This window comes from Botryllus schlosseri, unplaced genomic scaffold, assembly GCF_051294905.1.
Source record: "Botryllus schlosseri isolate E-star unplaced genomic scaffold, Bs_hap1 Bs27a, whole genome shotgun sequence".
Classification (NCBI taxonomy): Eukaryota; Metazoa; Chordata; class Ascidiacea; order Stolidobranchia; family Styelidae; genus Botryllus; species Botryllus schlosseri.
The window spans coordinates 170,269-198,071 of record NW_027648636.1 but is presented as its reverse complement, the minus strand read 5'-3'; the positions used below and the strand labels follow the sequence as shown (position 1 = coordinate 198,071).

The 27,803-nt window shown below is 41.5% G+C and overlaps 1 long non-coding RNA gene across 1 annotated transcript in view; it reads right to left on the bottom strand.

Moving 5' to 3' along the window:
- The window catches only part of LOC145459907 (uncharacterized), a 66,900-nt gene extending 39,646 nt beyond the window's left edge, over positions 1–27,254 (bottom strand). The window contains exons 1-2 of the long non-coding RNA XR_013921591.1: positions 27,134–27,254; positions 15,805–22,353 (exon numbers count right to left, since the gene is read on the bottom strand). This is a non-coding gene — a long non-coding RNA (uncharacterized LOC145459907). The remainder of the gene's footprint in view (positions 1–15,804; positions 22,354–27,133) is intronic.
- Between the last annotated feature and the right edge of the window lie 549 nt (positions 27,255–27,803).

The window sequence follows — 27,803 nt, the reverse complement described above, 5'->3', positions numbered from 1 at the left end:
GTAGCTATAGGTCCTCGGGAACATAGAGAAATCTTGGTATAATTGAACTTTTCATATATTTTCATACCCCCCAAAATGGCTAAATCTGCCAATATCTCCTAAACTACAATAGTCCTGAATACGCCGTTGGGCTCATTCGACGTAACTTTCGGACTGCTACAATCTGGTAGCGGAGTTGTAGCTATAGGTCCTCGGGAACATAGAGAAATCTTGGTATAATTGAACTTTTCATAAATTTTCATACCCCCCAAAATGGCTAAATCGGCCAATATCTCCTAAACTACAATAGCCCGGAATACGCCGTTGGGCTCATTCGACGTCACTTTCGGACTTCTACAATCTGGTAGCAGAATTGTAGCTATAGGCCCTCGGGAACATAGAGAAATCTTGGTATAATTATACTTTTCATATCTTTTCATACCCCTCAAAATGGCTAAATCTGCAAATATCTCCTAAACTACAATAGCCCTGAATACGCCGTTGGGCTCATTCGACGTAACTTTCGGACTGCTACAATCTGGTAACGGAGTTGTAGCTATAGGCCCTCGGGAACATAAAGAAATCTTGGTATAATTCAACTTTTCATAAATTTTCATACCCCCCAAAATGGCTAAATCTGCCAATATCTCCTAAACTACAATAGCCCGGAATACGCCGTTGGGCTCATTCGACGTAACTTTCGGACTGCTACAATCTGGTAGCGGAGTTGTAGCTATAGGTCCTCGGGAACATAGAGAAATCTTGGTATAATTGAACTTTTCATAAATTTTCATACCCCCCAAATTGGCTAAATGTGCCAGTATCTCCTAAACTACAATAGCTCTGAATACGCCGTTGGGCTCATTCGACGTAACTTTCGGACTGCTACAATCTGGTAGCGGAATTGTAGCTATAGGCCCTCGGGAACATCGAAAAATCTTGGTATATTTGAATTTTTCATAAATTTTCATACCCCCCAAAATGGCTAAATCTGCCAATATCTCCTAAACTACAATAGCCCTGAATACGCCGTTGGGCTCATTCGACGTAACTTTCGGACTGCTACAATCTGGTAGCGGAGTTGTAGCTATAGGCCCTCGGGAACATAGAGAAATCTTAGTAAAATTGAACTTTTCATAAATTTTCTTACCTCCCAAAATGGCTAAATCTGCCAATATCTCCTAAACTACAATGTCCCTGAATACGCCGTTGGGCTCATTCGACGTAACTTTCGGACTGATACAATCTGGTAGCGGAGTTGTAGCTATAGGCCCTCGGGAATATCGAAAAATCTTGGTATATTTGAATTTTTCATAAATTTTCATACCCCCCAAAATGGCTAAATCTGCCAATATCTCCTAAACTACAATAGCCCTGAATACGCCGTTGGGCTCATTCGACGTAACTTTCGGACTGCTACAATCTGGTAGCGGATTTGTAGCTATAGGCCCTCGGGAACATAGAGAAATCTTAGTAAAATTGAACTTTTCATAAATTTTCTTACCTCCCAAAATGGCTAAATCTGCCAATATCTCCTAAACTACAATGTCCCTGAATACGCCGTTGGGCTCATTCGACGTAACTTTCGGACTGATACAATCTGGTAGCGGAGTTGTAGCTATAGGCCCTCGGGAACATCGAAAAATCTTGGTATATTTGAACTTTTCATAAATTTTCATACCCCCCAAAATGGCTAAATCTGCCAATATCTCCTAAACTACAATAGCTCTGAATACGCCGTTGGGCTCATTCGACGTAACTTTCGGACTGCTACAATCTGGTAGCGGAGTTGTAGCTATAGGTCCTCGGGAACATAGAGAAATCTTGGTGTAATTGAACTTTTCATAAATTTTCATACCCCCCAAAATGGCTAAATCTGCCAATATCTCCTAAACTACAATAGCCCTGAATCCGTCGTTGGGCTCATTCGACGTAACTTTCGGACTTCTACAATCTGGTAGCAGAATTGTAGCTATAGGCCCTCGGGAACAAAGAGAAATCTTGGTATAATTGAACTTTTCATAAATTTTCATAACCCTCAAAATGGCTAAATCTGCCAATATCTCCTAAACTACAATAGCCCTGAATACGCCGTTGGGCTCATTCGACGTAACTTTCGGACTGCTACAATCTGGTAGCGGAGTTGTAGCTATAGGTCCTCGGGAACATAGAGAAATCTTGGTATAATTGAACTTTTCATATATTTTCATACCCCCCAAAATGGCTAAATCTGCCAATATCTCCTAAACTACAATAGTCCTGAATACGCCGTTGGGCTCATTCGACGTAACTTTCGGACTGCTACAATCTGGTAGCGGAGTTGTAGCTATAGGTCCTCGGGAACATAGAGAAATCTTGGTATAATTAAACTTTTCATAAATTTTCATACCCCCCAAAATGGCTAAATCTGCCAATATCTCCTAAACTACAATAGCCCGGAATACGCCGTTGGGCTCATTCGACGTAACTTTCGGACTTCTACAATCTGGTAGCAGAATTGTAGCTATAGGCCCTCGGGAAAATAGAGAAATCTTGGTATAATTATACTTTTCATATATTTTCATACCCCTCAAAATGGCTAAATCTGCAAATATCTCCTAAACTACAATAGCCCTGAATACGCCGTTGGGCTCATTCGACGTAACTTTCGGACTGCTACAATCTGGTAACGGAGTTGTAGCTATAGGCCCTCGGGAACATAAAGAAATCTTGGTATAATTCAACTTTTCATAAATTTTCTTACCCCCCAAATTGGCTAAATCTGCCAATATCTCCTAAACTACAATAGCCCGGAATACGCCGTTGGGCTCATTCGACGTAACTTTCGGACTGCTACAATCTGGTAGCGGAGTTGTAGCTATAGACCCTCGGGAACATAGAGAAATCTTGGTATAATTGAACTTTTCATAAATTTTCATACCCCCTAAAATGGCTAAATCTGCCAATATCTCCTAAACTACAATAGCCCGGAATACGCCGTTGGGCTCATTCGACGTAACTTTCGGACTGCTACAATCTGTTAGCGGAGTTGTAGCTATAGGTCCTCGGGAACATGGAGAAATCTTGGTATAATTGAACTTTTCATAAATTTTCATACCCCTCAAAATGGCTAAATCTGCCAATATCTCCTAAACTACAATAGCCCTGAATACGCCGTTGGGCTCATTCGACGTAACTTTCGGACTGCTACAATCTGGTAGCGGAGTTGTAGCTATAGGTCCTCGGGAACATAGAGAAATCTTGGTATAATTGAACTTTTCATATATTTTCATACCCCCCAAAATGGCTAAATCTGCCAATATCTCCTAAACTACAATAGTCCTGAATACGCCGTTGGGCTCATTCGACGTAACTTTCGGACTGCTACAATCTGGTAGCGGAGTTGTAGCTATAGGTCCTCGGGAACATAGAGAAATCTTGGTATAATTGAACTTTTCATAAATTTTCATACCCCCCAAAATGGCTAAATCGGCCAATATCTCCTAAACTACAATAGCCCGGAATACGCCGTTGGGCTCATTCGACGTCACTTTCGGACTTCTACAATCTGGTAGCAGAATTGTAGCTATAGGCCCTCGGGAACATAGAGAAATCTTGGTATAATTATACTTTTCATATATTTTCATACCCCTCAAAATGGCTAAATCTGCAAATATCTCCTAAACTACAATAGCCCTGAATACGCCGTTGGGCTCATTCGACGTAACTTTCGGACTGCTACAATCTGGTAACGGAGTTGTAGCTATAGGCCCTCGGGAACATAAAGAAATCTTGGTATAATTCAACTTTTCATAAATTTTCATACCCCCCAAAATGGCTAAATCTGCCAATATCTCCTAAACTACAATAGCCCGGAATACGCCGTTGGGCTCATTCGACGTAACTTTCGGACTGCTACAATCTGGTAGCGGAGTTGTAGCTATAGGTCCTCGGGAACATAGAGAAATCTTGGTATAATTGAACTTTTCATAAATTTTCATACCCCCCAAATTGGCTAAATGTGCCAGTATCTCCTAAACTACAATAGCTCTGAATACGCCGTTGGGCTCATTCGACGTAACTTTCGGACTGCTACAATCTGGTAGCGGAATTGTAGCTATAGGCCCTCGGGAACATCGAAAAATCTTGGTATATTTGAATTTTTCATAAATTTTCATACCCCCCAAAATGGCTAAATCTGCCAATATCTCCTAAACTACAATAGCCCTGAATACGCCGTTGGGCTCATTCGACGTAACTTTCGGACTGCTACAATCTGGTAGCGGAGTTGTAGCTATAGGCCCTCGGGAACATAGAGAAATCTTAGTAAAATTGAACTTTTCATAAATTTTCTTACCTCCCAAAATGGCTAAATCTGCCAATATCTCCTAAACTACAATGTCCCTGAATACGCCGTTGGGCTCATTCGACGTAACTTTCGGACTGATACAATCTGGTAGCGGAGTTGTAGCTATAGGCCCTCGGGAACATCGAAAAATCTTGGTATATTTGAACTTTTCATAAATTTTCATACCCCCCAAAATGGCTAAATCTGCCAATATCTCCTAAACTACAATAGCTCTGAATACGCCGTTGGGCTCATTCGACGTAACTTTTGAATTGCTACAGTCTGGTAGCAGAGTTGTAACTGTAGGCCCTCGGGAACATAGAGAAATCATGGTATAATTGAACTTTTCATAAATTTTCATACCCCCCAAAATGGCTAAATCTGCCAATATCTCCTAAACTACAATAGCCCTGAATACGCCGTTGGGCTCATTCGACGTAACTTTCGGACTGCTACAATCTGGTAGCGGAGTTGTAGCTATAGGTTCTCGGGAACATAGAGAAATCTTGGTATAATTGAACTTTTCATAAATTTTCATACCCCCCAAAATGGCTAAATCTGCCAATATCTCCTAAACTACAATAGCCCTGAATACGCCGTTGGGCTCATTCGACGTAACTTTCGGACTGCTACAATCTGGTAGCGGAGTTGTAGCTATAGGCCCTCGGGAACATCGAAAAATCTTGGTATATTTGAACTTTTCATAAATTTTCATACCCCCCAAAATGGCTAAATCTGCCAATATCTCCTTAACTACAATAGCCCTGAATACGCCGTTGGGCTCATTCGACGTAACTTTCGGACTGCTACAATCTGGTAGCGGAGTTGTAGCTATAGGCCCTCGGGAGCATAGAGAAATCTTGGTATGATTGAACTTTTCATAAATTTTCATACCCCCTAAAATGGCTAAATCTGCCAATATCTCCTAAACTACAATAGCCCTGAATACGCCGTTGGGCTCATTCGACGTAACTTTCGGACTGCTACTATCTGGTAGCGGAGTTGTAGCTATAGGCCCTCGGGAACATAGAGAAATCTGGGTATAATTAAACTTTTCACAAATTTTCATACCCCCCAATATGGCTAAATCTGCCAATATCTCCTAAACTACGATAGCCCTGAATACGCCGTTTGGCCCATTCGACGAAACTTTCGGACTGCTACAATCTGGTAGCGGAGTTGTAGCTATAGGCCCTCTGGAACATAGAGAAATCTTGGTATAATTGAACTTTTCATAAATTTTCATACCCCCCAAAATGGCTAAATCTGCCAATATCTCCTAAACTACAATAGCCCTGAATACGCCGTTGGGCTCATTCGACGTAACTTTCGGACTGCTACAATCTGGTAGCGGAGTTGTAGCTATAGGTTCTCGGGAACATAGAGAAATCTTGGTATAATTGAACTTTTCATAAATTTTCATACCCCCCAAAATGGCTAAATCTGCCAATATCTCCTAAACTACAATAGCCCTGAATACGCCGTTGGGCTCATTCGACGTAACTTTCGGACTGCTACAATCTGGTAGCGGAGTTGTAGCTATAGGCCCTCGGGAACATCGAAAAATCTTGGTATATTTGAACTTTTCATAAATTTTCATACCCCCCAAAATGGCTAAATCTGCCAATATCTCCTAAACTACAATGGCCCTGAATACGCCGTTTGGCTCATTCGACGTAACTTTCGGACTGCTACAATCTGGTAGCGGAGTTATAGCTATAGGCCCTCGGGAGCATAGAGAAATCTTGGTATAATTGAACTTTTCATAAATTTTCATACCCCTTAAAATGGCTAAATCTGCCAATATCTCCTAAACTACAATAGCTCTGAATACGCCGTTGGGCTCATTCGACGTAACTTTCGGACTGCTACAATCTGGTAGCGGAGTTGTAGCTATAGGCCCTCGGGAACATCGAAAAATCTTGGTATATTTGAATTTTTCATAAATTTTCATACCCCCCAAAATGGCTAAATCTGCCAATATCTCCTAAACTACAATAGCCCTGAATACGCCGTTGGGCTCATTCGACGTAACTTTCGGACTGCTACAATCTGGTAGCGGAGTTGTAGCTATAGGCCCTCGGGAACATAGAGAAATCTTAGTAAAATTGAACTTTTCATAAATTTTCTTACCTCCCAAAATGGCTAAATCTGCCAATATCTCCTAAACTACAATGTCCCTGAATACGCCGTTGGGCTCATTCGACGTAACTTTCGGACTGCTACAATCTGGTAGCGGAGTTGTAGCTATAGGCCCTCGGGAACATCGAAAAATCTTGGTATATTTGAACTTTTCATAAATTTTCATACCCCCCAAAATGGCTAAATCTGCCAATATCTCCTAAACTACAATAGCTCTGAATACGCCGTTGGGCTCATTCGACGTAACTTTTGAATTGCTACAGTCTGGTAGCAGAGTTGTAACTGTAGGCCCTCGGGAACATAGAGAAATCTTGGTATAATTGAACTTTTCATAAATTTTCATACCCCCCAAAATGGCTAAATCTGCCAATATCTCCTAAACTACAATAGCCCTGAATACGCCGTTGGGCTCATTCGACGTAACTTTCGGACTGCTACAATCTGGTAGCGGAGTTGTAGCTATAGGTTCTCGGGAACATAGAGAAATCTTGGTATAATTGAACTTTTCATAAATTTTCATACCCCCCAAAATGGCTAAATCTGCCAATATCTCCTAAACTACAATAGCCCTGAATACGCCGTTGGGCTCATTCGACGTAACTTTCGGACTGCTACAATCTGGTAGCGGAGTTGTAGCTATAGGCCCTCGGGAACATCGAAAAATCTTGGTATATTTGAACTTTTCATAAATTTTCATACCCCCCAAAATGGCTAAATCTGCCAATATCTCCTTAACTACAATAGCCCTGAATACGCCGTTGGGCTCATTCGACGTAACTTTCGGACTGCTACAATCTGGTAGCGGAGTTGTAGCTATAGGCCCTCGGGAGCATAGAGAAATCTTGGTATGATTGAACTTTTCATAAATTTTCATACCCCCTAAAATGGCAAAATCTGCCAATATCTCCTAAACTACAATAGCTCTGAATACGCCTTTGGGCTCATTCGAAAGTAACTTTCAGACTGCTACAATCTGGTAGCGGAGTTGTAGCTATAGGCCCTCGGGAACATCGGAAAATCTTGGTATATTTGAACTTTTCATAAATTTTCATACCCCCCAAAATGGCTAAATCTGCCAATATCTCCTAAACTACAATAGCCCTGAATACGCCGTTGGGCTCATTCGACGTAACTTTCGGACTGCTACTATCTGGTAGCGGAGTTGTAGCTATAGGCCCTCGGGAACATAGAGAAATCTGGGTATAATTAAACTTTTCATAAATTTTCATACCCCCCAATATGGCTAAATCTGCCAATATCTCCTAAACTACGATAGCCCTGAATACGCCGTTTGGCCCATTCGACGAAACTTTCGGACTGCTACAATCTGGTAGCGGAGTTGTAGCTATAGGCCCTCTGGAACATAGAGAAATCTTGGTATAATTGAACTTTTCATAAATTTTCATACCCCCCAAAATGGCTAAATCTGCCAATATCTCCTAAACTACAATAGCCCTGAATACGCCGTTGGGCTCATTCGACGTAACTTTTGGACTGCTACAATCTGGTAGCGGAGTTGTAGCTATAGGCCCTCGGGAACATAGAGAAATCTTGGTATAATTGAACTTTTCATAAATTTTCATACCCCCCAAAATGGCTAAATCTGCCAATATCTCCTAAACTACAATAGCCCGGAATACGCCGTTGGGCTCATTCGACGTAACTTTCGGACTGCTACAATCTGGTAGCGGAGTTGTAGCTATAGACCCTCGGAAACATAGAGAAATCTTGGTATAATTGAACTTTTCATAAATTTTCATACCCCTCAAAATGGCTAAATCTGCCAATATCTCCTAAACTACAATAGCCCAGAATACGCCGTTGGGCTCATTCGACGTAACTTTCGGACTGCTACAATCTGGTAGCGGAGTTGTAGCTATAGGTCCTCGGGAACATAGAGAAATCTTGGTATAATTGAACTTTTCATAAATTTTCATACCCCCCAAAATGGCTAAATCTGCCAATATCTCCTAAACTACAATAGCCCTGAATCCGTCGTTGGGCTCATTCGACGTAACTTTCGGACTTCTACAATCTGGTAGCAGAATTGTAGCTATAGGCCCTCGGGAACATAGAGAAATCTTGGTATAATTGAACTTTTCATAAATTTTCGTACCCCCCAAATTGGCTAAATGTGCCAGTATCTCCTAAACTACAATAGCCCGGAATACGCCGTTAGGCTCATTCGACGTAACTTTCGGACTGCTACAATTTGGTAGCAGATTTGTAGCTATAGGCCCTCGGGAACATAGAGAAATCTTGGTATAATTAAACTTTTCATAAATTTTCATACCCCCCAAAATGGCTAAATCTGCCAATATCTCCTAAACTACAATGGCCCTGAATACGCCGTTTGGCTCATTCGACGTAACTTTCGGACTGCTACAATCTGGTAGCGGAGTTATAGCTATAGGCCCTCGGGAGCATAGAGAAATCTTGGTATAATTGAACTTTTCATAAATTTTCATACCCCTTAAAATGGCTAAATCTGCCAATATCTCCTAAACTACAATAGCTCTGAATACGCCGTTGGGCTCATTCGACGTAACTTTCGGACTGCTACAATCTGGTAGCGGAGTTGTAGCTATAGGCCCTCTGGAACATAGAGAAATCTTGGTATAATTGAACTTTTCATAAATTTTCATACCCCCCAAAATGGCTAAATCTGCCAATATCTCCTAAACTACAATAGCCCTGAATACGCCGTTGGGCTCATTCGACGTAACTTTCGGACTGCTACAATCTGGTAGCGGAGTTGTAGCTATAGGTTCTCGGGAACATAGAGAAATCTTGGTATAATTGAACTTTTCATAAATTTTCATACCCCCCAAAATGGCTAAATCTGCCAATATCTCCTAAACTACAATAGCCCTGAATACGCCGTTGGGCTCATTCGACGTAACTTTCGGACTGCTACAATCTGGTAGCGGAGTTGTAGCTATAGGCCCTCGGGAACATCGAAAAATCTTGGTATATTTGAACTTTTCATAAATTTTCATACCCCCCAAAATGGCTAAATCTGCCAATATCTCCTAAACTACAATGGCCCTGAATACGCCGTTTGGCTCATTCGACGTAACTTTCGGACTGCTACAATCTGGTAGCGGAGTTATAGCTATAGGCCCTCGGGAGCATAGAGAAATCTTGGTATAATTGAACTTTTCATAAATTTTCATACCCCTTAAAATGGCTAAATCTGCCAATATCTCCTAAACTACAATAGCTCTGAATACGCCGTTGGGCTCATTCGACGTAACTTTCGGACTGCTACAATCTGGTAGCGGAGTTGTAGCTATAGGCCCTCGGGAACATCGAAAAATCTTGGTATATTTGAATTTTTCATAAATTTTCATACCCCCCAAAATGGCTAAATCTGCCAATATCTCCTAAACTACAATAGCCCTGAATACGCCGTTGGGCTCATTCGACGTAACTTTCGGACTGCTACAATCTGGTAGCGGAGTTGTAGCTATAGGCCCTCGGGAACATAGAGAAATCTTAGTAAAATTGAACTTTTCATAAATTTTCTTACCTCCCAAAATGGCTAAATCTGCCAATATCTCCTAAACTACAATGTCCCTGAATACGCCGTTGGGCTCATTCGACGTAACTTTCGGACTGCTACAATCTGGTAGCGGAGTTGTAGCTATAGGCCCTCGGGAACATCGAAAAATCTTGGTATATTTGAACTTTTCATAAATTTTCATACCCCCCAAAATGGCTAAATCTGCCAATATCTCCTAAACTACAATAGCTCTGAATACGCCGTTGGGCTCATTCGACGTAACTTTTGAATTGCTACAGTCTGGTAGCAGAGTTGTAACTGTAGGCCCTCGGGAACATAGAGAAATCTTGGTATAATTGAACTTTTCATAAATTTTCATACCCCCCAAAATGGCTAAATCTGCCAATATCTCCTAAACTACAATAGCCCTGAATACGCCGTTGGGCTCATTCGACGTAACTTTCGGACTGCTACAATCTGGTAGCGGAGTTGTAGCTATAGGTTCTCGGGAACATAGAGAAATCTTGGTATAATTGAACTTTTCATAAATTTTCATACCCCCCAAAATTGCTAAATCTGCCAATATCTCCTAAACTACAATAGCCCTGAATACGCCGTTGGGCTCATTCGACGTAACTTTCGGACTGCTACAATCTGGTAGCGGAGTTGTAGCTATAGGCCCTCGGGAACATCGAAAAATCTTGGTATATTTGAACTTTTCATAAATTTTCATACCCCCCAAAATGGCTAAATCTGCCAATATCTCCTTAACTACAATAGCCCTGAATACGCCGTTGGGCTCATTCGACGTAACTTTCGGACTGCTACAATCTGGTAGCGGAGTTGTAACTATAGGCCCTCGGGAGCATAGAGAAATCTTGGTATGATTGAACTTTTCATAAATTTTCATACCCCCTAAAATGGCTAAATCTGCCAATATCTCCTAAACTACAATAGCTCTGAATACGCCTTTGGGCTCATTCGAAAGTAACTTTCAGACTGCTACAATCTGGTAGCGGAGTTGTAGCTATAGGCCCTCGGGAACATCGGAAAATCTTGGTATATTTGAACTTTTCATAAATTTTCATACCCCCCAAAATGGCTAAATCTGCCAATATCTCCTAAACTACAATAGCCCTGAATACGCCGTTGGGCTCATTCGACGTAACTTTCGGACTGCTACTATCTGGTAGCGGAGTTGTAGCTATAGGCCCTCGGGAACATAGAGAAATCTGGGTATAATTAAACTTTTCATAAATTTTCATACCCCCCAATATGGCTAAATCTGCCAATATCTCCTAAACTACGATAGCCCTGAATACGCCGTTTGGCCCATTCGACGAAACTTTCGGACTGCTACAATCTGGTAGCGGAGTTGTAGCTATAGGCCCTCTGGAACATAGAGAAATCTTGGTATAATTGAACTTTTCATAAATTTTCATACCCCCCAAAATGGCTAAATCTGCCAATATCTCCTAAACTACAATAGCCCTGAATACGCCGTTGGGCTCATTCGACGTAACTTTTGGACTGCTACAATCTGGTAGCGGAGTTGTAGCTATAGGCCCTCGGGAACATAGAGAAATCTTGGTATAATTGAACTTTTCATAAATTTTCATACCCCCCAAAATGGCTAAATCTGCCAATATCTCCTAAACTACAATAGCCCGGAATACGCCGTTGGGCTCATTCGACGTAACTTTCGGACTGCTACAATCTGGTAGCGGAGTTGTAGCTATAGACCCTCGGGAACATAGAGAAATCTTGGTATAATTGAACTTTTCATAAATTTTCATACCCCTCAAAATGGCTAAATCTGCCAATATCTCCTAAACTACAATAGCCCAGAATACGCCGTTGGGCTCATTCGACGTAACTTTCGGACTGCTACAATCTGGTAGCGGAGTTGTAGCTATAGGTCCTCGGGAACATAGAGAAATCTTGGTATAATTGAACTTTTCATAAATTTTCATACCCCCCAAAATGGCTAAATCTGCCAATATCTCCTAAACTACAATAGCCCTGAATCCGTCGTTGGGCTCATTCGACGTAACTTTCGGACTTCTACAATCTGGTAGCAGAATTGTAGCTATAGGCCCTCGGGAACATAGAGAAATCTTGGTATAATTGAACTTTTCATAAATTTTCATACCCCTCAAAATGGCTAAATCTGCCAATATCTCCTAAACTGCAATAGCCCTGAATACGCCGTTGGGCTCATTCGACGTAACTTTCGGACTGCTACAATCTGGTAGCGGAGTTGTAGCTATAGGTTCTCGGGAACATAGAGAAATCTTGGTATAATTGAACTTTTCATAAATTTTCGTACCCCCCAAATTGGCTAAATGTGCCAGTATCTCCTAAACTACAATAGCCCGGAATACGCCGTTAGGCTCATTCGACGTAACTTTCGGACTGCTACAATTTGGTAGCAGATTTGTAGCTATAGGCCCTCGGGAACATAGAGAAATCTTGGTATAATTAAACTTTTCATAAATTTTCATACCCCCCAAAATGGCTAAATCTGCCAATATCTCCTAAACTACAATGGCCCTGAATACGCCGTTTGGCTCATTCGACGTAACTTTCGGACTGCTACAATCTGGTAGCGGAGTTATAGCTATAGGCCCTCGGGAGCATAGAGAAATCTTGGTATAATTGAACTTTTCATAAATTTTCATACCCCTTAAAATGGCTAAATCTGCCAATATCTCCTAAACTACAATAGCTCTGAATACGCCGTTGGGCTCATTCGACGTAACTTTCGGACTGCTACAATCTGGTAGCGGAGTTGTAGCTATAGGCCCTCGGGAACATCGAAAAATCTTGGTATATTTGAATTTTTCATAAATTTTCATACCCCCCAAAATGGCTAAATATGCCAATATCTCCTAAACTACAATAGCCCTGAATACGCCGTTGGGCTCATTCGACGTAACTTTCGGACTGCTACAATCTGGTAGCAGAATTGTAGCTATAGGCCCTCGGGAACATAGAGAAATCTTGGTATAATTGAACTTTTCATAAATTTTCATACCCCTCAAAATGGCTAAATCTGCCAATATCTCCTAAACTGCAATAGCCCTGAATACGCCGTTGGGCTCATTCGACGTAACTTTCGGACTGCTACAATCTGGTAGCGGAGTTGTAGCTATAGGTTCTCGGGAACATAGAGAAATCTTGGTATAATTGAACTTTTCATAAATTTTCGTACCCCCCAAATTGGCTAAATGTGCCAGTATCTCCTAAACTACAATAGCCCGGAATACGCCGTTAGGCTCATTCGACGTAACTTTCGGACTGCTACAATTTGGTAGCAGATTTGTAGCTATAGGCCCTCGGGAACATAGAGAAATCTTGGTATAATTAAACTTTTCATAAATTTTCATACCCCCCAAAATGGCTAAATCTGCCAATATCTCCTAAACTACAATGGCCCTGAATACGCCGTTTGGCTCATTCGACGTAACTTTCGGACTGCTACAATCTGGTAGCGGAGTTATAGCTATAGGCCCTCGGGAGCATAGAGAAATCTTGGTATAATTGAACTTTTCATAAATTTTCATACCCCTTAAAATGGCTAAATCTGCCAATATCTCCTAAACTACAATAGCTCTGAATACGCCGTTGGGCTCATTCGACGTAACTTTCGGACTGCTACAATCTGGTAGCGGAGTTGTAGCTATAGGCCCTCGGGAACATCGAAAAATCTTGGTATATTTGAATTTTTCATAAATTTTCATACCCCCCAAAATGGCTAAATATGCCAATATCTCCTAAACTACAATAGCCCTGAATACGCCGTTGGGCTCATTCGACGTAACTTTCGGACTGCTACAATCTGGTAGCGGAGTTGTAGCTATAGGCCCTCGGGAACATAGAGAAATCTTAGTAAAATTGAACTTTTCATAAATTTTCTTACCTCCCAAAATGGTTAAATCTGCCAATATCTCCTAAACTACAATGTCCCTGAATACGGCGTTGGGCTCATTCGACGTAACTTTCGGACTGCTACAATCTGGTAGCGGAGTTGTAGCTATAGGCCCTCGGGAACATCGAAAAATCTTGGTATATTTGAACTTTTCATAAATTTTCATACCCCCCAAAATGGCTAAATCTGCCAATATCTCCTAAACTACAATAGCTCTGAATACGCCGTTGGGCTCATTCGACGTAACTTTTGAATTGCTACAGTCTGGTAGCAGAGTTGTAACTGTAGGCCCTCGGGAACATAGAGAAATCTTGGTATAATTGAACTTTTCATAAATTTTCATACCCCCCAAAATGGCTAAATCTGCCAATATCTCCTAAACTACAATAGCCCTGAATACGCCGTTGGGCTCATTCGACGTAACTTTCGGACTGCTACAATCTGGTAGCGGAGTTGTAGCTATAGGTTCTCGGGAACATAGAGAAATCTTGGTATAATTGAACTTTTCATAAATTTTCATACCCCCCAAAATGGCTAAATCTGCCAATATCTCCTAAACTACAATAGCCCTGAATACGCCGTTGGGCTCATTCGACGTAACTTTCGGACTGCTACAATCTGGTAGCGGAGTTGTAGCTATAGGCCCTCGGGAACATCGAAAAATCTTGGTATATTTGAACTTTTCATAAATTTTCATACCCCCCAAAATGGCTAAATCTGCCAATATCTCCTTAACTACAATAGCCCTGAATACGCCGTTGGGCTCATTCGACGTAACTTTCAGACTGCTACAATCTGGTAGCGGAGTTGTAGCTATAGGCCCTCGGGAGCATAGAGAAATCTTGGTATGATTGAACTTTTCATAAATTTTCATACCCCTTAAAATGGCTAAATCTGCCAATATCTCCTAAACTACAATAGCTCTGAATACGCCTTTGGGCTCATTCGAAAGTAACTTTCAGACTGCTACAATCTGGTAGCGGAGTTGTAGCTATAGGCCCTCGGGAACATCGGAAAATCTTGGTATATTTGAACTTTTCATAAATTTTCATACCCCCCAAAATGGCTAAATCTGCCAATATCTCCTAAACTACAATAGCCCTGAATACGCCGTTGGGCTCATTCGACGTAACTTTCGGACTGCTACTATCTGGTAGCGGACTTGTAGCTATAGGCCCTCGGGAACATAGAGAAATCTGGGTATAATTAAACTTTTCATAAATTTTCATACCCCCCAATATGGCTAAATCTGCCAATATCTCCTAAACTACGATAGCCCTGAATACGCCGTTTGGCCCATTCGACGAAACTTTCGGACTGCTACAATCTGGTAGCGGAGTTGTAGCTATAGGCCCTCTGGAACATAGAGAAATCTTGGTATAATTGAACTTTTCATAAATTTTCATACCCCCCAAAATGGCTAAATCTGCCAATATCTCCTAAACTACAATAGCCCTGAATACGCCGTTGGGATCATTCGACGTAACTTTCGGACTGCTACAATCTGGTAGCGGAGTTGTAGCTATAGGCCCTCGGGAACATAGAGAAATCTTGGTATAATTGAACTTTTCATAAATTTTCATACCCTCCAAAATTGCTAAATCTGCCAATATCTCCTAAAATACAATAGCCCCTAATACGCCGTTGGGCTCATTCGACGTAACTTTCGGACTGCTACAATCTGGTAGCGGAGTTGTAGCTATAGTTCCTCGGGAACATAGAAAAATCTTGGTGTAATTGAACTTTTCATAAATTTTCATACCCCCCAAAATGGCTAAATCTTCCAATATCTCCTAAACTACAATAGCCCTGAATACGCCGTTGGGCTCATTCGACGTAACTTTCGGACTGCTACAATCTGGTAGCGGAGTTGTAGCTATAGGTCCTCGGGAACATAGAGAAATCTTGGTATAATTGAACTTTTCATAAATTTTCATACCCCCCAAAATGGCTAAATCTGCCAATATCTCCTATACTACAATAGCCCGGAATACGCCGTTGGGCTCATTCGACGTAACTTTCGGACTTCTACAATCTGGTAGCAGAATTGTAGCTATAGGCCCTCGGGAACATAGAGAAATCTGGGTATAATTAAACTTTTCATAAATTTTCATACCCCCCAATATGGCTAAATCTGCCAATATCTCCTAAACTACGATAGCCCTGAATACGCCGTTTGGCCCATTCGACGAAACTTTCGGACTGCTACAATCTGGTAGCGGAGTTGTAGCTATAGGCCCTCTGGAACATAGAGAAATCTTGGTATAATTGAACTTTTCATAAATTTTCATACCCCCCAAAATGGCAAAATCTGCCAATATCTCCTAAACTACAATAGCCCTGAATACGCCGTTGGGCTCATTCGACGTAACTTTTGGACTGCTACAATCTGGTAGCGGAGTTGTAGCTATAGGCCCTCGGGAACATAGAGAAATCTTGGTATAATTGAACTTTTCATAAATTTTCATACCCCCCAAAATGGCTAAATCTGCCAATATCTCCTAAACTACAATAGCCCGGAATACGCCGTTGGGCTCATTCGACGTAACTTTCGGACTGCTACAATCTGGTAGCGGAGTTGTAGCTATAGACCCTCGGGAACATAGAGAAATCTTGGTATAATTGAACTTTTCATAAATTTTCATACCCCTCAAAATGGCTAAATCTGCCAATATCTCCTAAACTACAATAGCCCAGAATACGCCGTTGGGCTCATTCGACGTAACTTTCGGACTGCTACAATCTGGTAGCGGAGTTGTAGCTATAGGTCCTCGGGAACATAGAGAAATCTTGGTATAATTGAACTTTTCATAAATTTTCATACCCCCCAAAATGGCTAAATCTGCCAATATCTCCTAAACTACAATAGCCCTGAATCCGTCGTTGGGCTCATTCGACGTAACTTTCGGACTTCTACAATCTGGTAGCAGAATTGTAGCTATAGGCCCTCGGGAACATAGAGAAATCTTGGTATAATTGAACTTTTCATAAATTTTCATACCCCTCAAAATGGCTAAATCTGCCAATATCTCCTAAACTGCAATAGCCCTGAATACGCCGTTGGGCTCATTCGACGTAACTTTCGGACTGCTACAATCTGGTAGCGGAGTTGTAGCTATAGGTTCTCGGGAACATAGAGAAATCTTGGTATAATTGAACTTTTCATAAATTTTCGTACCCCCCAAATTGGCTAAATGTGCCAGTATCTCCTAAACTACAATAGCCCGGAATACGCCGTTAGGCTCATTCGACGTAACTTTCGGACTGCTACAATTTGGTAGCAGATTTGTAGCTATAGGCCCTCGGGAACATAGAGAAATCTTGGTATAATTAAACTTTTCATAAATTTTCATACCCCCCAAAATGGCTAAATCTGCCAATATCTCCTAAACTACAATGGCCCTGAATACGCCGTTTGGCTCATTCGACGTAACTTTCGGACTGCTACAATCTGGTAGCGGAGTTATAGCTATAGGCCCTCGGGAGCATAGAGAAATCTTGGTATAATTGAACTTTTCATAAATTTTCATACCCCTTAAAATGGCTAAATCTGCCAATATCTCCTAAACTACAATAGCTCTGAATACGCCGTTGGGCTCATTCGACGTAACTTTCGGACTGCTACAATCTGGTAGCGGAGTTGTAGCTATAGGCCCTCGGGAACATCGAAAAATCTTGGTATATTTGAATTTTTCATAAATTTTCATACCCCCCAAAATGGCTAAATATGCCAATATCTCCTAAACTACAATAGCCCTGAATACGCCGTTGGGCTCATTCGACGTAACTTTCGGACTGCTACAATCTGGTAGCGGAGTTGTAGCTATAGGCCCTCGGGAACATAGAGAAATCTTAGTAAAATTGAACTTTTCATAAATTTTCTTACCTCCCAAAATGGTTAAATCTGCCAATATCTCCTAAACTACAATGTCCCTGAATACGGCGTTGGGCTCATTCGACGTAACTTTCGGACTGCTACAATCTGGTAGCGGAGTTGTAGCTATAGGCCCTCGGGAACATCGAAAAATCTTGGTATATTTGAACTTTTCATAAATTTTCATACCCCCCAAAATGGCTAAATCTGCCAATATCTCCTAAACTACAATAGCTCTGAATACGCCGTTGGGCTCATTCGACGTAACTTTTGAATTGCTACAGTCTGGTAGCAGAGTTGTAACTGTAGGCCCTCGGGAACATAGAGAAATCTTGGTATAATTGAACTTTTCATAAATTTTCATACCCCCCAAAATGGCTAAATCTGCCAATATCTCCTAAACTACAATAGCCCTGAATACGCCGTTGGGCTCATTCGACGTAACTTTCGGACTGCTACAATCTGGTAGCGGAGTTGTAGCTATAGGTTCTCGGGAACATAGAGAAATCTTGGTATAATTGAACTTTTCATAAATTTTCATACCCCCCAAAATGGCTAAATCTGCCAATATCTCCTAAACTACAATAGCCCTGAATACGCCGTTGGGCTCATTCGACGTAACTTTCGGACTGCTACAATCTGGTAGCGGAGTTGTAGCTATAGGCCCTCGGGAACATCGAAAAATCTTGGTATATTTGAACTTTTCATAAATTTTCATACCCCCCAAAATGGCTAAATCTGCCAATATCTCCTTAACTACAATAGCCCTGAATACGCCGTTGGGCTCATTCGACGTAACTTTCAGACTGCTACAATCTGGTAGCGGAGTTGTAGCTATAGGCCCTCGGGAGCATAGAGAAATCTTGGTATGATTGAACTTTTCATAAATTTTCATACCCCTTAAAATGGCTAAATCTGCCAATATCTCCTAAACTACAATAGCTCTGAATACGCCTTTGGGCTCATTCGAAAGTAACTTTCAGACTGCTACAATCTGGTAGCGGAGTTGTAGCTATAGGCCCTCGGGAACATCGGAAAATCTTGGTATATTTGAACTTTTCATAAATTTTCATACCCCCCAAAATGGCTAAATCTGCCAATATCTCCTAAACTACAATAGCCCTGAATACGCCGTTGGGCTCATTCGACGTAACTTTCGGACTGCTACTATCTGGTAGCGGAGTTGTAGCTATAGGCCCTCGGGAACATAGAGAAATCTGGGTATAATTAAACTTTTCATAAATTTTCATACCCCCCAATATGGCTAAATCTGCCAATATCTCCTAAACTACGATAGCCCTGAATACGCCGTTTGGCCCATTCGACGAAACTTTCGGACTGCTACAATCTGGTAGCGGAGTTGTAGCTATAGGCCCTCTGGAACATAGAGAAATCTTGGTATAATTGAACTTTTCATAAATTTTCATACCCCCCAAAATGGCTAAATCTGCCAATATCTCCTAAACTACAATAGCCCTGAATACGCCGTTGGGCTCATTCGACGTAACTTTCGGACTGCTACAATCTGGTAGCGGAGTTGTAGCTATAGGCCCTCGGGAACATAGAGAAATCTTGGTATAATTGAACTTTTCATAAATTTTCATACCCTCCAAAATTGCTAAATCTGCCAATATCTCCTAAAATACAATAGCCCCTAATACGCCGTTGGGCTCATTCGACGTAACTTTCGGACTGCTACAATCTGGTAGCGGAGTTGTAGCTATAGGTCCTCGGGAACATAGAAAAATCTTGGTGTAATTGAACTTTTCATAAATTTTCATACCCCCCAAAATGGCTAAATCTTCCAATATCTCCTAAACTACAATAGCCCTGAATACGCCGTTGGGCTCATTCGACGTAACTTTCGGACTGCTACAATCTGGTAGCGGAGTTGTAGCTATAGGTCCTCGGGAACATAGAGAAATCTTGGTATAATTGAACTTTTCATAAATTTTCATACCCCCCAAAATGGCTAAATCTGCCAATATCTCCTAAACTACAATAGCCCGGAATACGCCGTTGGGCTCATTCGACGTAACTTTCGGACTTCTACAATCTGGTAGCAGAATTGTAGCTATAGGCCCTCGGGAACATAGAGAAATCTTGGTATAATTGAACTTTTCATATATTTTCATACCCCTCAAAATGGCTAAATCTGCAAATATCCCCTAAACTACAATAGCCCTGAATACGCCGTTGGGCTCATTCGACGTAACTTTCGGACTGCTACAATCTGGTAACGGAGTTGTAGCTATAGGCCCTCGGGAACATAGAGAAATCTTGGTATAATTCAACTTTTCATAAATTTTTGTACCCCCCAAATTGGCTAAATCTGCCAATATCTCCTAAACTACAATAGCCCGGAATACGCCGTTGGGCTCATTCGACGTAACTTTCGGACTGCTACAATCTGGTAGCGGAGTTGTAGCTATAGACCCTCGGGATCATAGAGAAATCTTGGTATAATTGAACTTTTCATAAATTTTCATACCCCCCAAAATGGCTAAATCTGCCAATATCTCCTAAACTACAATAGCCCTGAATACGCCGTGGGGCTCATTCGACGTAACTTTCGGACTGCTACAATCTGGTAGCGGAGTTGTAGCTATAGGTCCTCGGGAACATAGAGAAATCTTGGTATAATTGAACTTTTCATAAATTTTCATACCCCCGAAAATGGCTAAATCTGCCAATATCTCCTAAACTACAATAGCCCTGAATCCGTCGTTGGGCTCATTCGACGTAACTTTCGGACTTCTACAATCTGGTAGCAGAATTGTAGCTATAGGCCCTCGGGAACATAGAGAAATCTTGGTATAATTGAACTTTTCATAAATTTTCATACCCCTCAAAATGGCTAAATCTGGCAATATCTCCTAAACTACAATAGCCCGGAATACGCCGTTGGCCTCATTCGACGTAACTTTCGGACTGCTACAATCTGGTAGCGGAGTTGTAGCTATAGGCCCTCGGGAACATAGAGAAATCTTGGTATAATTGAACTTTTCATAAATTTTCATACCCCCCAAAATGGCTAAATCTGCCAATATCTCCTAAACTACAATAGCCCTGAATACGCCGTTGGGCTCATTCGACGTAACTTTCGGACTGCTACAATCTGGTAGCGGAGTTGTAGCTATAGGTCCTCGGGAACATAGAGAAATCTTGGTATAATTGAACTTTTCATAAATTTTCATACCCCCCAAAATGGCTAAATCTGCCAATATCTCCTAAACTACAATAGCCCGGAATACGCCGTTGGGCTCATTCGACGTAACTTTCGGACTTCTACAATCTGGTAGCAGAATTGTAGCTATAGGCCCTCGGGAACATAGAGAAATCTTGGTATAATTGAACTTTTCATATATTTTCATACCCCTCAAAATGGCTAAATCTGCAAATATCTCCTAAACTACAATAGCCCTGAATACGCCGTTGGGCTCATTCGACGTAACTTTCGAACTGCTACAATCTGGTAACGGAGTTGTAGCTATAGGCCCTCGGGAACATAGAGAAATCTTGGTATAATTCAACTTTTCATAAATTTTTGTACCCCCCAAATTGGCTAAATCTGCCAATATCTCCTAAACTACAATAGCCCGGAATACGCCGTTGGGCTCATTCGACGTAACTTTCGGACTGCTACAATCTGGTAGCGGAGTTGTAGCTATAGGTCCTCGGGAACATAGAGAAATCTTGGTATAATTGAACTTTTCATAAATTTTCATACCCCCCAATATGGCTAAATCTGCCAATATCTCCTAAACTACAATAGCCCTGAATCCGTCGTTGGGCTCATTCGACGTAACTTTCGGACTTCTACAATCTGGTAGCAGAATTGTAGCTATAGGCCCTCGGGAACATAGAGAAATCTTGGTATAATTGAACTTTTCCTAAATTTTCATACCCCTCAAAATGGCTAAATCTGCCAATATCTCCTAAACTACAATAGCCCTGAATACGCCGTTGGGCTCATTCGACGTAACTTTCGGACTGCTACAATCTGGTAGCGGAGTTGTAGCTATAGGTCCTCGGGAACATAGAGAAATCGTGGTATAATTGAACTTTTCATAAATTTTCGTACCCCCCAAATTGGCTGAATGTGCCAATATCTCCTAAACTACAATAGCCCGGAATACGCCGTTGGGCTCATTCGACGTAACTTTCGGACTGCTACAATCTGGTAGCGGATTTGTAGCTATAGGCCCTCGGGAACATAGAGAAATCTTGGTATAATTGAACTTTTCATAAATTTTCATACCCCCCAAAATGGCTAAATCTGCCAATATCTCCTAAACTACGATAGCCCTGAATACGCCGTTGGCCTCATTCGACGTAACTTTCGGACTGCTGCAATCTGGTAGCGGAGTTGTAGCTATAGGCCCTCGGGAACATAGAGAAATCTTGGTATAATTGAACTTTTCATAAATTTTCATACCCCCCAAAATGGCTAAATCTGCCAATATCTCCTAAACTACAATACCCCTGAATATGCCGTTGGGCTCATTCGACGTAACTTTCGGACTGCTACAATCTGGTAGCGGAGTTGTAGCTATAGGTCCTCGGGAACATAGAGAAATCTTGGTATAATTGAACTTTTTATAAATTTTCATACCCACCAAAATGGCTGAATCTGCCAATATCTCCTAAACCACAATAGACCTGAATCCGCCGTGGGGCTCATTCGACGTAACTTTCGGACTGCTACAATCTGGTAGCGGAGTTGTAGCTATAGGCCCTCGGGAACATAGAGAAATCTTGGTATAATTGAACTTTTCATAAATTTTCATACCCCCCAAAATTGCTAAATCTGCCAATATCTCCTAAACTACAATAGACCTGAATACGCCGTTGGGCTTATTCGACGTAACTTTCGGACTGCTACAATCTGGTAGCGGAGTTGTAGCTATAGGCCCTCGGGAGCATAGAGAAATCTTGGTATAATTGAACTTTTCATAAATTTTCATACCCCCTAAAATGGCTAAATCTGCCAATATCTCCTAAACTACAATAGGTCTGAATACGCCTTTGGGCTCATTCGACGTAACTTTCGGACTGCTACAATCTGGTAGCGGAGTTGTAGCTATAGGCCCTCGGGAACATAGAGAAATCTTGGTATAATTGAACCTTTCATAAATTTTCATACCCTCCAAAATTGCTAAATCTGCCAATATCTCCTAAAATACAATAGCCCTGAATACGCCGTTGGGCTCATTCGACGTAACTTTCGGACTGCTACAATCTGGTAGCGGAGTTGTAGCTATAGGTCCTCGTGAATATAAAGAAATCTTGGTGTAATTGAACTTTTCATAAATTTTCATACCCCCCAAAATGGCTAAATCTGCCAATATCTCCTAAACTACAATAGCCCTGAATCCGTCGTTGGGCTCATTCGACGTAACTTTCGGACTTCTACAATCTGGTAGCAGAATTGTAGCTATAGGCCCTCGGGAACAAAGAGAAATCTTGGTATAATTGAACTTTTCATAAATTTTCATACCCCTCAAAATGGCTAAATCTGCCAATATCTCCTAAACTACAATAGCCCTGAATACGCCGTTGGACTCATTCGACGTAACTTTCGGACTGCTACAATCTGGTAGCGGAGTTGTAGCTATAGGTCCTCGGGAACATAGAGAAATCTTGGTATAATTGAACTTTTCATAAATTTTCATACCCACCAAAATGGCTGAATCTGCCAATATCTCCTAAACCACAATAGACCTGAATCCGCCGTGGGGCTCATTCGACGTAACTTTCGGACTGCTACAATCTGGTAGCGGAGTTGTAGCTATAGGCCCTCGGGAACATAGAGAAATCTTGGTATAATTGAACTTTTCATAAATTTTCATACCCCTCAAAATGGCTAAATCTGCCAATATCTCCTAAACTACAATAGCCCTGAATACGCCGTTGGGCTCATTCGACGTAACTTTCGGACTGCTACAATCTGGTAGCGGAGTTGTAGCTATAGGTCCTCGGGAACATAGAGAAATCTTGGTATAATTGAACTTTTCATATATTTTCATACCCCCCAAAATGGCTAAATCTGCCAATATCTCCTAAACTACAATAGTCCTGAATACGCCGTTGGGCTCATTCGACGTAACTTTCGGACTGCTACAATCTGGTAGCGGAGTTGTAGCTATAGGTCCTCGGGAACATAGAGAAATCTTGGTATAATTGAACTTTTCATAAATTTTCATACCCCCCAAAATGGCCAAATCTGCCAATATCTCCTAAACTACAATAGCCCGGAATACGCCGTTGGGCTCATTCGACGTAACTTCCGGACTTCTACAATCTGGTAGCAGAATTGTAGCTATAGGCCCTCGGGAACATAGAGAAATCTTGGTATAATTATACTTTTCATATATTTTCATACCCCTCAAAATGGCTAAATCTGCAAATATCTCCTAAACTACAATAGCCCTGAATACGCCGTTGGGCTCATTCGACGTAACTTTCGGACTGCTACAATCTGGTAACGGAGTTGTAGCTATAGGCCCTCGGGAACATAAAGAAATCTTGGTATAATTCAACTTTTCATAAATTTTCTTACCCCCCAAATTGGCTAAATCTGCCAATATCTCCTAAACTACAATAGCCCGGAATACGCCGTTGGGCTCATTCGACGTAACTTTCGGACTGCTACAATCTGGTAGCGGAGTTGTAGCTATAGACCCTCGGGAACATAGAGAAATCTTGGTATAATTGAACTTTTCATAAATTTTCATACCCCCCAAAATGGCTAAATCTGCCAATATCTCCTAAACTACAATAGCCCGGAATACGCCGTTGGGCTCATTCGACGTAACTTTCGGACTGCTACAATCTGGTAGCGGAGTTGTAGCTATAGGTCCTCGGGAACATAGAGAAATCTTTGTATAATTGAACTTTTCATAAATTTTCATACCCCCCAAAATGGCTAAATCTGCCAATATCTCCTAAACTACAGTAGCCCTGAATCCGTCGTTGGGCTCATTCGACGTAACTTTCGGACTTCTACAATCTGGTAGCAGAATTGTAGCTATAGGCCCTCGGGAACATAGAGAAATCTTGGTATAATTGAACTTTTCATAAATTTTCATACCCCTCAAAATGGCTAAATCTGTCAATATCTCCTAAACTACAATAGCCCTGAATACGCCGTTGGGCTCATTCGACGTAACTTTCGGACTGCTACAATCTGGTAGCGGAGTTGTAGCTATAGGTCCTCGGGAACATAGAGAAATCTTGGTATAATTGAACTTTTCATAAATTTTCGTACCCCCCAAATTGGCTAAATGTGCCAGTATCTCCTAAACTACAATAGCCCGGAATACGCCGTTAGGCTCATTCGACGTAACTTTCGGACTGCTACAATTTGGTAGCAGATTTGTAGCTATAGGCCCTCGGGAACATAGAGAAATCTTGGTATAATTAAACTTTTCATAAATTTTCATACCCCCCAAAATGGCTAAATCTGCCAATATCTCCTAAACTACAATGGCCCTGAATACGCCGTTTGGCTCATTCGACGTAACTTTCGGACTGCTACAATCTGGTAGCGGAGTTATAGCTATAGGCCCTCGGGAGCATAGAGAAATCTTGGTATAATTGAACTTTTCATAAATTTTCATACCCCTTAAAATGGCTAAATCTGCCAATATCTCCTAAACTACAATAGCTCTTAATACGCCGTTGGGCTCATTCGACGTAACTTTCGGACTGCTACAATCTGGTAGCGGAGTTGTAGCTATAGGCCCTCGGGAACATCGAAAAATCTTGGTATATTTGAATTTTTCATAAATTTTCATACCCCCCAAAATGGCTAAATCTGCCAATATCTCCTAAACTACAATAGCCCTGAATACGCCGTTGGGCTCATTCGACGTAACTTTCGGACTGCTACAATCTGGTAGCGGAGTTGTAGCTATAGGCCCTCGGGAACATAGAGAAATCTTAGTAAAATTGAACTTTTCATAAATTTTCTTACCTCCCAAAATGGCTAAATCTGCCAATATCTCCTAAACTACAATGTCCCTGAATACGCCGTTGGGCTCATTCGACGTAACTTTCGGACTGCTACAATCTGGTAGCGGAGTTGTAGCTATAGGCCCTCGGGAACATCGAAAAATCTTGGTATATTTGAACTTTTCATAAATTTTCATACCCCTCAAAATGGCTAAATCTGCCAATATCTCCTAAACTACAATAGCTCTGAATACGCCGTTGGGCTCATTCGACGTAACTTTCGGACTGCTACAATCTGGTAGCGGAGTTATAGCTATAGGCCCTCGGAAGCATAGAGAAATCTTGGTATAATTGAACTTTTCATAAATTTTCATACCCCCTAAAATGGCTAAATTTGCCAATATCTCCTAAACTACAATAGCTCTGAATACGCCGTTGGGCTCATTCGACGTAACTTTCGGACTGCTACAATCTGGTAGCGGAGTTGTAGCTATAAGCCCTCGGGAACATCGAAAAATCTTGGTATATTTGAACTTTTCATAAATTTTCATACCCCCCAAAATGGCTAAATCTGCCAATATCTCCTAAACTACAATAGCCCTGAATACGCTGTTGGGCTCATTCGACGTAACTTTCGGACTGCTACAATCTGGTAGCGGGGTTGTAGCTATAGGCCCTCGGGAACATAGAGAAATCTTAGTAAAATTGAACTTTTCATAAATTTTCATACCTCCAAAAATGGCTGAATCTGCCAATATCTCCTAAACTACAATGGCCCTGAATACGCCGTTGGGCTCATTCGACGTAACTTTCGGACTGCTACAATCTGGTAGCGGAGTTGTAGCTATAGGACCTCGGGAACATCGAAAAATCTTGGTATATTTGAACTTTTCATAAATTTTCATACCCCCCAAAATGGCTAAATCTGCCAATATCTCCTAAACAACCATAGCTCTGAATACGCCGTTGGGCTCATTCGACGTAACTTTCGGACTGCTACAATCTGGTAGCGGAGTTGTAGCTATAGGCCCTCGGGAACATAGAGAAATCTTGGTATAATTGAACTTTTCATAAATTTTCATACCCCCCAAAATGGCTAAATCTGCCAATATCTCTAAAACTACAATAGCCCTGAATACGCCGTTGGGCTCATTCGACGTAACTTTCGGACTGCTACAATCTGGTAGCGGAGTTGTAGCTATAGGCCCTCGGGAACATCGAGAAATCCTGGTATAATTGAACTTTTCATAAATTTTCATACCCCCCAAAATGGCTAAATCTGCCAATATCCCCTAAACTACAATAGCCCTGAATACGCCGTTGGGCTCATTCGACGTAACTTCCGGACTGCTACAATCTGGTAGCGGAGTTGTAGCTATAGGCCCTCGGGAACATAGAGAAATCTTGGTATAATTGAACATTTCATAAATTTTCATACCCCCCAAAATGGCTAAATTTGCCAATATCTCCTAAACTACAATAGCCCTGAATACGCCGTTGGGCTCATTCGACGTAACTTTCCGACTGCTACAATCTGGTAATCTTGGTATAATTGAACTTTTCATAAATTTTCGTACCCCCCAAAATGGCTAAATCTGCTAAAAAGTTCAATTCGACCAAGATTTTTCTATGTTCCCGAAGGCCCACAGCTACAACTCCGCTACCAGATTGTAGCACTCCGAAAGTTACATCGAATGAGCCTATCGGCGTATTCCTCGCTATTGTAGTTTAGGAGATATTGGCAGATTTAGACATTTTGGGGGGTATGAAAATTTATGAAAAGTTCAATTCGACCAAGATTTTTCTATGTTCCCGAAGGCCCACAGCTACAACTCCGCTACCAGATTGTAGCACTCCGAAAGTTACATCGAATGAGCCTATCGGCGTATTCCTAGCTATTGTAGTTTAGGATATATTGGCAGATTTAGACATATTGGGGGTATGAAAATTTATGAAAAGTTCAATTCGACCAAGATTTTTCTATGTTCCCGAAGGCCCACAGCTACAACTCCGCTACCAGATTGTAGCACTCCGAAAGTTACATCGAATGAGCCTATCGGCGTATTCATCGCTATTGTAGTTTAGGAGA